The sequence below is a fragment of the Macaca thibetana genome, chromosome 9 (assembly GCF_024542745.1).
Source record: "Macaca thibetana thibetana isolate TM-01 chromosome 9, ASM2454274v1, whole genome shotgun sequence".
Taxonomy (NCBI): Eukaryota; Metazoa; Chordata; class Mammalia; order Primates; family Cercopithecidae; genus Macaca; species Macaca thibetana.
This window is the reverse complement of record NC_065586.1, coordinates 92,265,855-92,284,118: the sequence shown is the minus strand read 5'-3', so window position 1 is coordinate 92,284,118 and position 18,264 is coordinate 92,265,855.

Here is an 18,264-nt window from a genome sequence, read left to right as displayed (position 1 = left end):
TTAAATAGCTGTTTAATGTGTAGGTAGGGGCTGCTCTGGTTGTGTAGTCTTCCACCTCTGGGCTGTGCCAATAGCATGGGGTTTGGAGTCAAATCCAAGTTCCATCATTTACACTTAATGGCACTTTGATGACAGATAATTTGCCTAAATCCTCTATATGTGCATTTAAATTTGTATAGCTATTGCCAATCTGCAAATTGTTCTCCATTGACAATATACCAGTTTGCACTCAGATTACACACCGGAGAGGTGATGGGCCCATTGTCTTATGTTCATCACACACGGTGTACTGTCAAACTTTGGGATGTTTGCAAATACGAAATGTAGAAGAAGCTATCCCAATGGAGTTTTCATTTGCTTTTTCTTCAATATGAGTGAGGTTGTACATCTTTTTGTCTATTTAAGGGCTATGTGTATTTCTATAAATCATCCTTTCTGTCTTTTGCATATTTTTTATTGGGTGTATGGTGTTTCCTTATTGATTTGTGTGATTTGCTTATATATGACAAAATTAGTCTTCTTCCTGCGTATAAGTTTCAAATACTTCCCCCAGTTTGATTTCTGACTTCTGACTTGGTTAATGGTGGTGGCTTTTAAACGTGCAGATTTTTTAAGTGTAGTCAAATATATCAATCTTACTCTTTATGGCTTCTTTGTTTGTGTCATACTTAGCCCTTTCCCACTCAGAGATTCTAAACCCTAGGCAGCAGCGGGTGGGATGGGGTGGAGTGGGATGGTGAGGGGTGGGAATAATGTTCTCTTCTAGGTTTTTTAGGGATTTATTTTCACATTTGAATCTTTAATCCACTGAAATTTATTTTTGTGTATCAAGTGAGGTATTGGATCCAAGTTTCTCTTCCCCCAAGTAGCTTCCTACTTGTCCTAGATTCTTTTATTAAATAATCCATATTTTCTCCACTTATTTAAAACCAAGTTCACTTTTGAAAGAATACACAAAGGCCCATGACTTCTAAATTTGGCAGCAGGAGGATGTCTAAGCTGCAGAATGTTAGACGAGGCTCTTAGCTCTTTCTGAATTGTATTTCTTGCTATTTGGAAAAAGAAGAAATAAAAGTGCATTGATCTGAAAATTTAATTCAACAAATAGCTGTGTGGGACAGTGGAAAGAACACAGGCTCTTAAGTTAGCAAACCTGACTTCACTTCTCATATTGACTAATTGCAGGGAAGTTATGCAACTGCTGTGTGCCTCAGCTTTTGCCTTTGTAAAAATGGACCTAATAATGGCATCTATGCCATAATATGCTGTGCAGTTAAAGTGCATTAGTGCTTTATAAACTATACAGGACTACAGGCACATGAGTTGTTATTTGAATTTTTACAAGGTGGTACACCATTGCCAGTTAACTCATACAACACAATTCTAGATTTGTGAATGTTTCACCATTCTTGAAATCCTTTCACCTTCTTTGAAGATGGTTAGCTTATTTCTCCTTGCTGGAGAATATTCTGGATTTGCTATTTTTAGTTTGGTTAAATGTGTTTTCTGACAGCATCTGAGTGGCAGTGAGGGGTTGGTAGGAAAGAAAGAGGTGACTGGGAAGTTAGAATCATCCACTGGGTTGCCAGGGAGAGGGAGCTGAGGCCGCACTTGGAATAATGATCTGGAAGGAGGTAGAAAACGGGAAACCACAGGGAGAATGAATGAGCTTATTTAGAATCTTGTATATATAATGATTACCTAGTTAAACTTTTGTTTTATGATTTACTTTATTGCAAAGTTTTGTGGACTGTACAGAACAATGGTGAGAGTCAGTTAATGCAGTGATCGAATCACAATCCCTCCTCTTATTAATAGTTATTTAACCTCTCCAAAGACTTTTTCTCATCTGTGCCCAAGGCATTATAAAGATTGAATGAGACAACATTCATTTCTCATGCTCATGTGACTCTAGATAGGAGGTTGGAGTGGGCAATTGAGGACAAAGTGTAAATTCATGATGGTGACTTGTGTTTGCCCTTGGGAGATGCAGTAGAAACCATCTGCAATCAAGAGGTGCAACTGGAATCTGGACACTCGCTCTTCTCCATCCCATAGACAAATGCTCCAGCCCACTTTGAAGGCAACAGAAGCCTGGGAGGAAGAAGATGCCTCTAATACCCTGTCAAGTTTGCAAGAAAGGACATGGGATAATGACTCCATTATCACAGGGGAAGGAAAAGTGTCCAGATAACAAGGGGTGGGGACAATGAGTAGGGGCTAAAGGGGGAGGGGGCATCCATGGGACCAGCAGAAGGTCCAGAAGAAAGTGAAAACAGATATGGGTCACTAATTGAAGAAAAATGTGACTGTGATTTAATTTGTTGGAACCAGAAAAACCTGCTCTTCAGAATTCTTTTCTGCAAGCCTGGCCTTATCAATCCGTCAGTCAGGTCATCAGTCGATCACATGGTGGCTGCTGTCAATCATGTTTCCCAGCACTGGAACCCTCCACACACAGTATTACAAATGCTCACAGCCCTGAGGGAAAGGTGGCTCTAAAATTCCTTTTCTGTTCAGCACATTTTGTGTATGCTTGTTAAGTTTTAAAAATTTGTAAACAAGTTACCCAAAACACCCCACTCATCAGTTGGCCCAGGTGCTGTAACGAATTACAACAATATTTTCTCTCTGTCAGTGATGGTTAGTGAATTCTCAGGAAGTATACTGGAAACCAGCACGGGATACTTTGGCCTTTTTGGTGGGGGTCACGCGATTTAATTGTCACGGTGAATTTTGATTAATTCTATACTAGTCTAGAGAATTGTCTGTGTGTCCGTGTGTGTGTGCTCTCATGAATAAAAACCCACCCGCAGAGCTCACTCCATGGACCTGGACCTGTGCAGTCACATGGGACCCTACATTCAGAAGACTCTCACCTTGTCTCACAAGTCGAAGAAGGGGACTCTCGTCTTCATTTTGCACTGGATCTCACAACATATGTAGCCGGTCCTGCTCTCCATGAAATATTGGACGTTGTTCAAAAGCACAAGCAAGTTTTTATGTTTTAATTAATCTAATTAATTAATTAATTTAGAGATGAAGTTTCACTGTGGAGTGAAGTGGCCTGATCTCGGCTCACTGCAACCTCTGCCTCCCAGGTTCGAGTGATTCTCCTGCCTCAGCCTCCCGAGTAGCTGGGATTATAGGTGCCTGCCACCAGGCGCAGCTTATTTTTTGTATTTTTAGTAAAGATGGGGTTTCATCATGTTGGCCAGGCTGGTCTCGAACTCCTAACCTCAGGTGATCCACCCACCTCAGCCTCCCAAAATGCTGGGATTACAGGCGTGAGCCACCATGCCTGGCCACAAGCAAGTTTTTAAAAGTTTGATAGTTATCAGTATGATTAAAATACCTACGATTCCAGGATATAGAAAAATCATATACCAATGCATACAGGGCAAAATGCTTCAGCATGCCAGTATACACAAAGGTCAAGAATCTCCAAAGAACAGCAGTAAAGAAGTGGTTTTGTTTTGAAAGGAAAAAAAACTATAGTTAATTTTTTCTTGGTTTGGGAGTACTAATCCTCACTATATCATATGCTGTTGTTAGAGGAAGTGAGAGAGAAATGAAGAGACTGAGAACAGAAGATCAGTCAAGGGTGTAGAAAAGAGATAGAGAGGAATCAAGGAGTGGGAGACTGAAATGAATCAAGCACTAAGCCCTGTCGTCTTCTTTCGATGCAAAAAGGCAATTTGCATGGTCACTCCTTCTGATGGGGTCACCCTGATACTGATTTATCAGGGACACAGTTCATGTACTATCTTCACTGCGTGCTTTTAAAATTTTTGTTCATCTGGGCTTGCTTTGAAAGGACTAGAAACCTCTTCGTGGAGATATATTTGAGTTGCTGGACTCAAAGTAAAACCAAGCTGTGCAAGAGGCTTTGATCTCTGAACTTTCCCTATGCTTGGAGGCTTGCCTTAATCTGTAATAATAAAGTTTTAAAAATAAGTTAACCTCTTTTCTTATATTGTGCAAATATATCTTTCAGTGTCGCTTTTCTTTTGTGGCCCCTGCCGTTTCTTTCACCTTTCCTTTTAAACAGATACATGTTCACTAAAAAAACGACTCTGTTGCTTTAAGAAGAAAAAAGTTAGACTCGGTCAGTCTGAAAATGCAACACCTGGCGCCCATATTTAGAAATGTTAAAACACACACACACACACATACACACACACATTAGCCTTTGGTACTGAACTGTGCAAAACATTACAGGAAGCTCATTGCTTAAGGGCAGTTGAGTTTAATCATTTATTTGTAAGTCAGTTGTTCGGTTGTTTGGTACTTAAAAGCACTTTTTCCCATAGAAGCAAAGCTATAAATGGTGCTTTGGTCCCCAGGCTCAAAAGACTGTTGGAGAAACGTCTGCCCTAGCGATGAAAATAGAAAATGATTCTGTGCTGATACAGTCATTGAGCCAAAAAGAAAAGCTAACAAAGCAAGGAATGGTTGGCCTTGAATGCTTATGCTCAAAGAGGAATGGATTTCACCTGATGTCGTGGTGGAGGCAGCTGGAGATTTCCAAGGTGCCTGTGGGTCTTTCCAATGGCCCAGGCTCTTTGTGTGTTCAATTTAAAGCCCGAGTGTGTTCTTCATCCTCCACGCCAGGCTGCATCCAGCGGTGCTTTTGTGTGACTCCCATGTTTGAGTTCTACTTTTGGCTCAGAGTGGTAAAGAGAGTGAGAGAGGAAGGGAAATCTTCCTGGGGTGTCTAGGGTGTTGGAAGAAAGGTGGCGTAAAGGAACGCAGGTGACCTTGTGGTACCTTAGCTCTCTGTGTTCCTTTGGAATGGAACATCTTCTCTAGCCACACAGGAAACCTCCTATTTGGATGTAAAGGTCCAGTTCACACATGTCCTCTTCTCTAGGAGTCTGTCCCCAATTTTCTGAACTTCCCCACTAGCTGTCAGTGCAGCTTTTCCACATGTCTATGAAAGCACACTTTTCATCATGTGGTCATTATTTATTTGTATACGCCTCCTCCACTTGACTAGGAACCCCTCAAAAGGAAGAAATACATTCATTTTTAAAAAAATCTCAGGGCAGGAACCTACACAACCTATAAATGTATGCTCCATTCATCTAAGTTGGAGCCAAGCTGTGAGCATTAATAAACCAGGCCTGATCACACCTGTAATCCCTTTGGAAGGCTGAGGCGGGCGGATCACGAGGTCAGGAGATCGAGACCATCCTGGCAAACATGGTGAAACCCCGTCTCTACTAAAAATACAAAAAATTAGCCGGGCATGGTGGCGGGCGCCTGTAGTCCCAGCTACTCAGGAGGCTGAGGCAGGAGAATGGCGTGAACCCGGGAGGCGGAGCTTGCAGCGAGCTGAGATCCGGCCACTGCACTCCAGCCTGGGAGACAGAGCGAGACTCCATCTCAAAAACAAAACAAAACAAAACAAAACAAAACAAAAAAAAAACAGACCTGAGGGAGAGGAGAGTGGGGACATCATGCTACCAAAAAGAGAGGTTAGGGGGTTATCGAGAAGAGATCTTGCACTAGAACCTGCCCATCTCACCCCATTTACGCGAGCTTCATTGGTCCAGAACCATGTGCCTCTTATCAATGAGGAATGAAAGGAGGAGACATTGAAACCATGTGTAAGCAACTGCTTGACAACTATGGCGGATATACTTTGACGTTTCCCCAGCAGCCATTTTTCCCTTCTTCCAGTGACATCTCCTGATAGTCATGGAGTGATCACCCTAAATATATAGGTTTGGGTGTGTGCTAACATAGCTCCAGGATGGAGGACAGGCTATCACTTTTCCTTTGGCTTTGGTCTTCGGCTCAGAGATGGAAAGACGGGCAAAATATCCAATCAGGGTGAATCTTATTACTTTTGAGGGTGCCGTCTTTATCCTGCTGTACTTGAACCTGAGGGGCTGTGAGTCTGGGGCAGCTGGAATGGTGGCGTGGTGGTGAATGTTTAACAACTGGCTCTCAAAAAACAGCTCTGATTTGTAGCATTTGCCAATTCCTGGTGGAACACCTCCACCATGTTGATTTCAAGCTCTCACATAATGTTGCCAATGATTATAGTCTTTCCACCGTAGACATAAGTACAATAGATGAAACTCACCTCAAGAGCATAGACAATAGTAAAATGTAAAATAGGAAGACATGAATGTTAAGTATTTATTACATTTTGAAAATATAATTTATTGAATTGCAACCTTACAGAATTTATTGTTTTCAAATAATGGCTGTGTTAGCAATAGATTCACAAAACTTCTGAAAATTTAACAATTTCCTCTGAATAGTTGATATGAGCTAGGTCCAGCAGCCCACTGAGCCAGAGCCAGCTGGCCATCTTTAAGGAATAAATCTGCTAAGACTCACAGAGAGTGCAAAAAATGGTCCTAGCCATAGTGTTTGGTTCCTAGACTCTGCAGCCTGCTCAGATGCAGCATATTTGGATATACCAACAATTTCCTTTCTTTTTAAATCCAGCCTGAGTCGGGTTTTCTGTTACTTGCAGTTAAAAAAGTCGTAAATGAAACACAAATATTTTTTATGTATTTGACATTTGTAAGTAAAACCACCATCTTAGGGTATATAGTGGGTTTGATGCAAGACAGGCAAGCCCCCAAATTGGGACTTAGCCTGGGAGCCTTCTTGGCATCACCTAGGAAAGAATTCAAGGGTGAGCCAGTGGTGTTAAACTGCAACTTTTATTGAAGCAGTGGTGTACAGCAGCAGCAGAGGTTCTACCCCATAGGCAATGTGCCCAGAGCATCAGCTCAGAGATAGTGAAGCATTCATATTTATGCCCACTTTTAGGGGTGGTTTATGCAGACATTTCTAAGATGAGGGAGGTAACTTCCAGGTTAGCAGGTCATTGCCATGGAAAGGGGCAGTAACCTCTGAGTGTTGCCATGGCAGTGATAAACTGACACAGCACACTGTTGGGCGTGCCTTAGGGGGAGGTGCTTCTGCCACAGACCTATTTTTGCTAGTCCCTCAATTTGGTCAGTGTCAGAGCCCCGCCTCCAGAGTCCAGTCCCACTTCCTACCCCAGGTTGAATGGTAGTCCTCCAAAAGATAAGTCTACTGCCTAACCCTTAGAACCTGTGAATGTGACATTTTTTAGAAAGAAAGTCTTTGCAGATTTAATTATATTAAGGATGCCAATTTGAGATTATCCTGGATTAAGTGAGCGGGCCCTAGATTTAATAACAAGTGTCCCGATAAGCGACACAGAGGAGAGACTTGGAGAGAAGCCAGGAGACCATGGGAAGACAGAGGTGGGGATTTGAGCTATGCAGCCGCAAGCCAAGGACTGGCTGGAATCACAAGGAGCTGGAAGAGACAAAGAAGGATTCTTCCTGAGAGCCTTTGGAGGAAGCATGGCCCTACTGGCATCTTGATTTCAGATTTCTGGTCTCCAGAACTTTGAGAAAATACATTTCTGTTGTTTTAAGTCACCAAGTTTGTCGTCATTTGTTATGGCAGCTGTAAGGAACTTATACAAAGCAGTTATATTTTACCTGTACACAAAGTATGTTTCAAATTTTTACTGTAATTTAAAAATAAATCCAAAGATCTTAAGATTTTAAGATTCTTTAAATTTAGGAACATTTTTTAAGTGGATATGATAATCACTCAGAGAGAATCACACTTACACTTAATATATCAGTGTGTTTTCCTTTGTATTGGTGTGTGAGATTATAAAACCTGAATCAAACTATATGGACAGTTTCGGGCCCTGCCCTTTTTTTTTTGGTCCATTGTGAAGATTTTCCTATATAGTTATAGATTATTTGAAAACACTGTTTTTAACGGCTGCAGAGCATTCCACTCATGGCTATATCATAATTTATGAAGTTATATTATTGTTGAATGTTTACATCGTTTCTAATTCTATACTGGTATAAATAATTCTACACTTAGGAAAAATTAATAAAATTTTATATTTTTCTTTTAAACATATGAACATTTTAAGAATCCTAATACCTAGAATCAAACTGCCTTCTAGGAAGTTTCTATCAATTTGTTGTCCTGTCAGTGGCAAGAGCACCCATTTAACAATGCCTTCGCCAAACCTGAATTTTATAACGTTTTAAAAGCTTACTTTGGTAGGTTAAAAAATCAGTGGTATTTTATACTTGATTTAATTTGTGTTTCTTTGGTTTAGCGGGATTGTGAGCTGGTTTATATTTTTATCAGCCATCTGGATGTCTTCTCTTGTGAATTAACCTTTTGTGTTCTTTGCACATTTTCCTATTGGAATATTAGCCAGTTATGTATTGATTTGAAAGACAGTAATGTTATAGAATATCTAAAAAGATTTCTTCCTAAAAAGTGGCTTTCTATAAATATTTGTTGCACTTCATATCCAGGGTCTTCTCATTTGTAAAAAAGTGGAACATTGAAATCACACAGACTGGCAGTCGTGGTCCGGAAGGATGGTAGTGACACATTCAGCTCCCTCAGTCCAGCTCCACACACATTCTTTGACATTTCCAGTCTGTCCAGTCTTTGGTTTGCCATTTATTAAGAAGGAATTTGAATTATTCCACTCAGATAGTCTCAGGTTGGAGATCTAAGGATTTCCTTACGCCATTTCACCCTAGGGGCCCAAATTATTTGGTTAAATAATTAATAGAAAAGCAAGTACAAATTTTTTTTTTCATGAGAAATTTGCTTCCTTGTACTGATTCAACACATCTTGACCACAGACGTTGTTTTTATACACACACACACACAAAACATTATACATTGGTCAGGAGTAAGATCTTAGTTCTTTCTGCTCTTGTTTTTTTCTGGCTTGGGGTTTTTCTCTAAAACGGACTTTTGCAAGTCAGTTCACTCTCTAGGCCTTGGTTTCCTCATCTCCAATTTGCCAGATAAAAGACAGGACACCATGCAATATTTGGGATGTGCTCTTGCTGAAAAAGCATTGCTTATCTAAAGTGTAACTGGGCATCCTGTATTCTTATTTGCTAAATCTGGCAGCTTTCTCTCAAAGGCCTATTCCAGATCTGACAAATTATGACTAATGCAGGGCATAAAATATAGTCCAATATCACAGCACTTTGAAGAAAAGGGAATCCAGGTCCCATACTGCAGGGGCTACCATCGTCCAGTGGAGACTGTTTCAGGGATGATAGTAAAGGAAATGCTAATGAAGCCTGGAGAGTCCAGGGATCCCTTTAGACAGTTAGGGAACTAAAAGTAGAGTCTGGAGGTAGGTAAGATGTGCAAGTGGAATTGGAGAGACAATATGAAAGAGACTGTAGTACTGGCGTTAATGACAGATGGTGAGTTCTAGGAGATGGAAGTTGGATTCCTTACTCTTCTCTTTGGACAGTCTGACATATACATTTCTGCTGGACCGTCTGCTCTGAGTACTTAGCAGTGACTTCTTGAACACATTTTGAAAAGGACTCTTAGTTTATGACCAGGATCAGTTGAAAGAAATACCGTGATTGGAAAGCAGGGCTTCCATGGCCATGTAGTTTCCCATTCGGCATAGGTAAACAATTAGAATATCAATGATTTTCAACATCAATTCAGCTCCTGAGTTTGAAAAGTAGTTGCATCTCACAACCATTTTTTTTGTCAATGTCTTTTAATAACTTCCACATTTAACTCAGAAAATATTTATTATGGACAAAGAATGTTCTAGTTTTTTGCTTGCCATAGAGAAAGGCCAAAGAAATAGAATATAGTCGTTTTGCTGGGATGTTTATAATTTTATCATGGTAACAGGATATATACTTATGAAAAATAAGTCAAAACTATGGTCAAAAGACAGGAAGATAGAGGAGATCAGAGTAGAGGCCCAAGTGGACTAGAAGGAAATAGGACAAGCTTCCAAAAGAAAGTGGCCATTGATGGTGAGTGAGATTTGGACAGCCCACGAGAAATAAGAAAATGGTCAAGACTGGAACAATATTTGGGAGATGAGATGACTATTCCAGGAGAGCCCCAGGTAGGATTTCTTCTTGATGGAGACAGTATTGATGACGAGGCCTGGGACACCAGGCAGTTCCAATATCACAGATGGCTCTCTAGAAAGGGTTGAGGGTTAGAGACATTTCAAGTCCTGCCATTTTAAAAATTCTTACATGAAATTTTCAAATATGTAGCAAAATTGAAAGACTGGTACAATGAATACCCATACACTCATCACCCAATTTTGATCATTGCTAACATTTTTTTGAACCAATTGAAAATAAGTTATAGACATCATGACACTTAAAACTTACATTCATCAGTGTACCTCCCAAAAATATCCGAATAAGGATCTTCCTCTACATTACCACAGTACCATTACCATACCTAAGAACATTAACAATTCCCTAACACCATCTAGCATCCTTGGTCTTCTAACATTAAGAAGACCAAGTGGTAGTCTTGTAGAATTTCTACATCTGGATTTTTAAATTATTATAATTGTTTTCTCTTAATGCTGTTCAGCCTGTCCCTGTATCCCCTTTATTTCCTCTAAACTTAGCAGGATCTCACATTCCAGTTTGCCTGGGAATGTCTTCCCTGATTACACCTGCAGTCCTGGCATAATTGTTAGTTGAGTCTTCTTTCCCTCCCAGAGATGTCCTACTTTGGATGATTCATTATGTGTTTACTCTGTATAAGCTAGAAGTTAGATTTAAAAGTTGATTAAATTGAGATATTTCATAGGTGAGATGTACTTCATCTTGCATTGGAAGCAAAATGGATAATGCTGAATTTGATCACGTGAGTAGCAGGCAGTTGTCAACTCTGCCTTGCAATCAGCCAGCAGCCTCGGGCGTGGGAATTTGATACCTTGTGATGTCATAGGGATATGATGCTCCCCAACAACATTTTGCCTACCGGTTTTAGCATTAATTGATGACCCTTACCTAAATAAATTCTTCATTTGGGGTTGCAAAATGGTAGTTTTCTAATTCTACCATTCATTCTACATTTATTAGCTAGTATTCTGTGAAAATTGAGGATTTTTGATTTCTCCTAAACACATCAGGGTAACTGCTTTATTCTTCTTTAATTTCCAACTGATTTAATTTTTTAAATTTTCAATTAAAAAGTTGATGGAATAGTTACCTTCAGTGTTGGCAAATGACTTTGTTTTTTGGTTATGTTTTTATGGACTGGTGGATTTTTATTTGTTTCATGTTTAAAATAAATTACAGTCATTTTTTTATAAATGCTCAAATTGTCCCAAAATTGTCTACTGGACCCTCTTTCAAGGATCTGCTCCTATGTGCCTCTTTCAACGATCTGTGCCACATTAGCTGGGCATGGTGGTGTGTGCCTGTGGTCCCAGCTACTCAGGTGCTGAGGTGGGAGGATTGCTTGAGCCTAGGAGATTGAGACTGAGGCTGCAGTGAGTCACGATGGCGCCACTGCACTCCAGCCAGAGTGACAAGTGAGAACTTGTCTTTAAAAAAAAAAAAAAAATCCAGGGAATCTATCTAATCCCTATCACTTCTCCACCATTTTCAGCTCCCTTCTCCCTCCCATGAGTGTGTACTTTTATGGCACAAGGTAGTCCAGGTTCACCTTCTATTTTTCCCGAAATCAACCCTTTCTTCAAGGAGAACCTGGTTCCTTTTAGTGGAGGATTCTTTTCTTATTATATTTGTAATTGAGCATCTTTGATGTATGTAAAATTTGGACCATCATTGCTTCTAGGACTTTTCAGTGTCTAGTGCTAGAAAAATCATGAGTTCAGACTGATATTTTCCATCAAATTTAAAATTATCAAGTTTTTTTCTTCTTTGATTTTATATCTTTACTTTTTTCTCCTATACTAAAAATCTTCATTCCTACTAATTTTTCATACAACATACAAAATTTCACTTCGAACAGCAAAACCCACAGTTTTACTACTAAAAATAAAAATACTGAGTAAAGTTCAAGATTTCTTTGCAATTATTTTTATTCTTAGAATAAGTTTCACAGAGAATGCTCAGAGGACTGTGTTAAAGAGTCACTTGAAACAATTCTCTCCTCTGTGATATGTTACCAGCTAAATTCATTTGTTTCTGTTTATTTTTGTCTTTAAGATTTGCCTTTTTTTGTTTGCCTTAATTTTGTTTTTTTGTTTTGTTTTGTTTTAGTTTATGTCAAATGGTTACCTAGTTTAAAAGTCAAAACTTCATAAAAAGATAGATCCAGGCCGGGCACGGTGGCTCACGCCTGTAATTACACCTTCGGGAGGCCAAGGCTGGCAGATCACTTGAGCTCAGGAATTTGAGACCAGCCTGGGCAGCATGGTGAGACCCAATCCCTACCAAAATCACAAACTATTAGCTCGGCATGGTGGTGTCTGCCTGTGGTCCCAGCTACTCAGGCACTGAGGTAGGAAGATCACTTAAACCCAGAAGGTTGAGGCTGCAGGGAGCCTGATGCACTGAGTGACAAATGGGACTCTATCTCAAAACAAACAAACAAAAAAAGATAGATCCAGATAGATCCAGAGAATCTATCTAATCCCTATCACTTTCCCACTATTTCCAGCTCCCTTCTGCCTCCCATGGGTGACTACTTTTATTAGCTTCTGATTTACCCTTCCAGTGTTTATTGTTGCAATAACAAGTGCCTATGTATGTGTGTGTGTGAATACAGAAAATGTATTCAACCAGTTTCCCATTGATGGACATTTAGGTGTCTCTGATCTTTTGCTATTGCCAATAAAACTGCAATAAATGTGTGCAGATGTTGCATATGTACATATGTGAAGGTGTATCTTCAGGATAGGTTCCTAGAATTGAGGTTGCTTGGGTCATAAGGTAAATTCTAGTAATTTTATTAGGTACTGCTGATGTAGGATGGACAAGCCCCAAATCGGGGCTTAGCTCCAGAGGGTCCTTGGCTTTGTCCCGGAAAGAATTCAAGGGCCAGCAAGTGTTAAACAGCAACTTTTATTGTAGCGGCAGCCTACAGCAGCAGCAGAAGTACTGCTCCTTGCAGAGCAGGACTACTCATAGATGGAGTGCACAGAGTAGCAGCTGAGAGGCAGAGCTACACTCGTATTTATATCCACTTTTAATTATATGCAAATTAAGGGGGAGTTTATGCAGCAATTTCTAGGAAAAGGGTGGTAACTTACATGTTGTCAGGTCATTGCCACGGAAAAGGGTGGTAACTTCTGGGTGTTGCCATGGCAATGGTAAACTGACAGTGCACACTGGTGGGTGTGTCTTATGGGGAGGTGCTTCCAGCCTGACTTGTTTTAGATAGTCCTCAATTTGGTCTGGTGTCCAAGCCCCACCTCCTACCTCATTGCCATATCCCCTCCTAGGGGAGTATAACATTTTGCAAGCAAAGGGTGTCTTTTCCTCAGAGCCTTAACAACAGACACCATCATCAGACTTTTAGGTTTTTGCTTATCTGAAATATTTCTTCAGCATGATTATAATAATCTTTCTCTTAATAGAAGTGTAGGTAAGCATACTTTTCATCCATTTAAAGGCCTCCTGCCTTTCATGTTCATGGTTTTGCCCACTTTTTATCTAGTTGGATTTTTTTTTTCAATCTCAAATTTTAGGATCTCTACCTATTAAGGAGATATTAGCCTTTGGTTCTGTGATATATGATGCAACTCTTGACTCCCAATTTATCTTTTATCTTTTGATACTGCTTATGGTGTTTTTTGCTATGAAAAATATTTTTATGTTTTTCAGGTTAAATTTATTAAGATTTTATTTTATTAGTTCTAGATTTTAAATCGTGGATAAGGTTATAAAGAAATTTAACTCTGTTTTCTTCAGGTATATTATGGCTTCATGTCTTACATTTAGATTTTTGATCCATTGGGAGTTCACTCTGATTTGAGGTATGAATCTAAATTTTGTACTTTTCCCAATGGCTGTGCAATTGTACTGTTTATTGAAAAGCCTATTTTTCCCCATTAGATATGCCACATTCATAATATACTTAATTTGTTTACAATCTTCTATTTATCTACATATTTTCTCATTACTTCCATTGGTCATGTAGCAATACCATGCTGTTTTTATTAGAGAGGCTTCATACTGTACTTTAATGTCTAGGAAGGCTAGTCCCTTCCCATTCCTTGATTTTCTTTTTCAAGGGTTTCTTGGCCATTCTTGCTTGTTTATTTTCATACAGAAATGTTAGAGTCAAGTTGTCTAGATCTGGCATGGGAGGAGGGAGAGGATCGTCTTGGTATTTTTATTGGGATCACATTAAATTTATACATTGAATTGGAGATAATGGAAATCTTTATGATATCTTTATGATGGGACTGGGATCACAAACATATATTGAATTGGAGACAATGAAATCTTTAAGAACATAAAATATTTGCTCAAGTCTGCTCTGCTTTTGTTTGGGGACCCTTTGAATCCAGATGGACTTCCCAAGTAGAAAGACTGGGAGACTAGTCAAACTTCATCAGATAAAAGGTAACAGAAAATGATAATCAACAGCCACAGCATTTGCTACTGAGGACATAGGGCAGATAGAGTGTATTAGTCCATTTTTACACTGCTGACAAAGGCATACCCCAGACTGGGAAGAAAAGGAGGTTTAATTTAACTTACAGTTCCACATGGCTGGGGAGGTCTCATAATAACGGTGGAGGGTGAAAGGCACTTCTTACATGGCAGCAGCAAGAGAAAATGAGGAAGAAGCAAAAGTGGAAACCCCTGATAAACCCATCAAATCTAATGAGACTTATTCCCTACCACAAGAATAGCATGGGAAAGACTAGCTCCCATGATTCAGTTACCTTCCCCTGGGTCCCACCCACAATACGTGGGAATTCTGGGAGATATAATTCAAGTTGAGATTTTGGTGGAGACACAGACAAACCATATCATAGACCCTCACCTCCTGGAGGTCATGAGTGTTATCTCAGCTTTCCACATCTCTGATACACCGATTCCTTGGATAGAAAACTGCCCCTCCACCCTTGCCTGCTCTTTGGCTCCATAATGGCCCTGACTGATGGAAACTACCTGGCCTCCTGATTTCCTAGGGCCTTGTGTATCTGCTTCTTCACTTCTGGGTGGTGGTTCTGACTAGTGGCTGGGCCATGTGACTGATGAGGAGAAAGGAGTGTTTGATGACCTGTCTGACTAAAAGGATGGTCACCTGCTGGGAATTAGTGAGGAATAAGATGCACCATTGAGGAGATTCAGTCACAGTGAGGCATGAATGACATTGGTACTTGGTTCTAGAAGAAAGGAAATTCCTCTGAGGTCCTTAAGAAGGGTCAGCAGCTGGAGGCATGGGGATGAGATTAGGGCTGGATCTCACTACCAAGAAATAGCAAGAGGCTGATCAGTGAACCAAGTGGGGGCCTGGGCTATAGTGAGAGCAGGGTAAATGTGGAAATACTTCCAAAGAGAATCTTGTTGGCAGATTGGCTCTGAGGACAGAAGGCAAAGGAGGAGGTAAAGATGATGCACAGGCCAGGAGTTGTCCATCCCAATATTAGGCTATTGTAATGTTCTTGCCAATAGAGGCTTGGCTGGATGCAATGAGTAAATGGTGTTTTCATCTGAGCCATTCTCCTAACAAAACAGATACGCACTCCATGCCAATCTGATGTATAGAATGTTGAGTTTACTGAAAAGATAAAATAGGGAACCAATTTGTCTCACAGAAAGTAAAACCTTGAGCCTAAAAGGGCCTTTGCCCATTTGCTCAAGTCTCAGATGTCTTCTCTTCTTCCTTCTTTCTCCCTTTCTACCACTTGTCTCCACAAAAAAGAAGAACAGAAAAACCACTGCCAGCATCTGCCATGCTTCCTTGTCTGTCTTTGCCTTTCCCTTGTCTCTCCTGCTGTTTCCTCCACTGGTTTACCCAGGCTCCTTAGCTTCCTCCCAACCTTTTTCCCTCTGGCCCTTCACTGGCACTGGCTGAGAAAACCAGGCACGGGCCTGTCCATCCGCAAGCTCCTGCCACTTTGGCCCGCATGTATGAGAAAGCTACTGGGTCTGTGGTTGCTGTAGGATGCATCCCTGTCCCAACCCTGAGAAAGGGGGCCAGCACAAGAAAGGAAAGGTGGGTGAATGGTTTGGGGGCGAAAGGTCCTAGCTCAGATGTCAAGAAGACGGGCGGCCTTGAGTAAGTTTTGTCACCCATTCTGAGGATCAGACTTCACATCATAAAATGGGAATGACCATAGTACCCTTTGCCCCCATAGAGTTGTTGTGAAGCTGAGCCTCTTGGAAATAGGTTATAGTTCTGCATAGAACCAGATTGCATGGCACCAACATCACACCTTGCCAACTTCCTGTGGCAGTTTGCCTAAACTGGCCCTGGCAAGGGAAAAGCCATCAGTGAGTGGGGTAGCAGAGAAGATAGTGAACTGTGCCTGACTTTCCAGTTCCAGTGAGGACTTGGACTCCCTCCAAGGCACTGTAAACTGCCACAGCCACTAAGCCCTTCTTTGGGAAGCAGTCTAGTAAACAGAAGTCAAGACTTGTCTTCTAAATATTCTGTGAATATTTCCACTGGCACTAACCAGTTTCTATGCACGTTGGCAGTGTCCAGATTCCAAGTCAGATGGAGCCCAAGCCCCTCTTTGAATCTCTTGCTCTAGAGGTAAGAAGTTGAGGTGAGGGAGACTAAAAGACTTGCCCAAGGTCATGGTTAAGTTGGTGCCTGATGCAAGAGCAGGGCTGTCTGCTGAATAACAGAAAATCTGTCTTGCAATGGCAGAGTCTATGATTAGTAGCTTAGACTATGGAAACAGACTGGGGTTTGAATCCCAGCTTTTCTGTTGATGAGTGGTGTAACTTTAGACCGGTTTACCTAGCCTCTCTCACAATCAGTTTTTTCACATGTAAAATGAATGTCGTCATAGTACAGGAAACACAGAAAGCATTCAATAAACATGGTGTTGTAGTTGTCATCCACAGATGCAAGGCAAAGAGCCCAAGAAAAACCAGGGCTGGTTGGGTCTCAACCCCAAGAAGCAGTACAATCCGTCTTCTTGTTCTCAAGTCTCATCATCTCACAGAGATGGTGGATCATCACCATCTGACTTAGGTTTAGGCATGCTATCTTGCTTTTGCCCCATAATTCTAGACCAGATATTTTTCCTTTTTTTTCCTTTTTCTTTCTTTTTTTTTTTGTTATTACAAGTTCAAAGATAGATCAGATCTTTTAAAATTTATTTGTGTTAAACATGTAATACCTACAATATTCATAAGCTATAAAGAGTAACAATAAAATGAACATTTGTACCCACCATTCAACTTAAGAAATATACTACAATTGCTTGGAAACCTTGCATGTCCCTTCGCTCCAATCCTGCTCCCTAGTGACTTACTCATTTTTCATTCCCATCTCCATTTTACCATAGATATATGTATCCTAAATAACATATTACTTAGTTTTACATGTCTTTAACCTTAATATAAATGGAATCATGCTGTATACACTTCTTTAGCTTGCCTTTATTGCTCAAGTTATTTTTGTTATTTATCCATACTGATGCAATTGGAGTTCACTCATTTTCATTGTTGAATAGTATTCCATTATGAAAAGATGTCACAATTAATTTATTTGTTCTCCAGTTGATGGACAATTGGATTATTTCCAGGGCCTTTTTTTCCCCCTATCAGACATAGTGGCTGGGCACAGTGACTAGGCCGGACGCAGTGGCTCATGCCTATAATTCCAGCACATTGGGAGGTTGAGGCCGGTGGATTACCTGAGGTCAGGAGTTCGAGACCAGCCTGACCAATATGGTGAAACCCCATTTCTACTAAAAATACAAAAAGTAGCCAGGCATGGTGGCATGCAACTGTATTCTCAGCTACTAGGGAGGCTGAGACAGGAGAATTGCGTGGACCTGGGAGGCGGAGGTTGCAGTGAGCCGAGATCGCGCCACTGCACTCCAGCCTGGGCGACAGAGCGAGACTCCGTCTCAAAAAAAAAAAAAAAAAAAAAAAAAAAAAAGAAGAAGAAGAAGAAGAAAAGAAATGGTGCTTCAGTGAAAATTCTAGCACATGCCTTTGATATACACAGTTAGGAGTGCTCCGCAACATCTGTGATCCATGCTGGGTCATAGGTATGTATGCCATCAAATTTATTGGAAAATACCAAACTGTTTCCAAAGTGATTGCACCTTATACTTTTAGCCACAGTGCATAGGCACTCCAAATTTTCTTTAAGGTTGAGATTGTCAATTTCTCATCTGTGAATCTAGTGATTCATTAATTTCTATGTCCGCTGTGCTATGTAGACCGATCTTGAAGGTTTTTCATGGTATGTTGTTCTGTGTGCGCTGTGGAACCACGTTGTGTGGTCTCATTCCTT